This window comes from Tupaia chinensis, unplaced genomic scaffold (genome assembly GCF_000334495.1).
Source record: "Tupaia chinensis unplaced genomic scaffold, TupChi_1.0 Scaffold000201_1, whole genome shotgun sequence".
Classification (NCBI taxonomy): domain Eukaryota; kingdom Metazoa; phylum Chordata; class Mammalia; order Scandentia; family Tupaiidae; genus Tupaia; species Tupaia belangeri.
Window position 1 is genome coordinate 3,476,688 of NW_006159676.1, and position 703 is coordinate 3,477,390.

Sequence of the window (703 nt, forward strand, 5' to 3'; positions counted from 1 at the left end):
CAAAAATCTCTTAAAAAAAATAATAATAATACAGACCAAGAGAGTTACTGAGCAGGATTTTTGCAGCTAAAATTAGCATGGACCAGAGAGCCAGCCCTGAGCTCTCACACCTACACGAGCTCGCCAGACTGGCCGGCCCTGCCAGTCATTCGCCGGCCAGCCAATGTCTCTCACAGCTCCATCCCAGAATAGGCTGGGAGGCTATTTTGGTACAATCTGTTCTCGTAGAGAATGAGCTCCCAGAACATTCCGGCTGGAAGGTGACTCCTCACACCAGTTGCTAGACGATGCCACGTCCAAGCTCTCCGAGCTTTTTTTTTTTCTTGGAGAGGTTGCTATAGGGCACTTGCGCTTGCCAGAGAGACAGAGAGATAGAGATAGATAAAGAGACAGAAAGCGAGAAATCACCCCCCACGGGGGATGGCCACGCCGCAATCCCCTCTCCTCCATTCTCCTCTCGGGATCTTGGGCCCGCACGCACACGTGCCCGGGCATGAGTTTAAGCCACCAGGTCCGGGACTCGAACCACGGTCGGCTACGTGGGAGTCCAGCGACATAGCCATTACGCTAACTGCTGGTCCCGCTCTTTCCAGAGTCTTATGTAAGGCTGTTAGCTGCACACCCGAAGCCCATCCATGCTCTCATCTACCTTTAAAGGTCAATGATAATCAGGAGCCAGCAGTGAGCATAATGGCTATGTCGC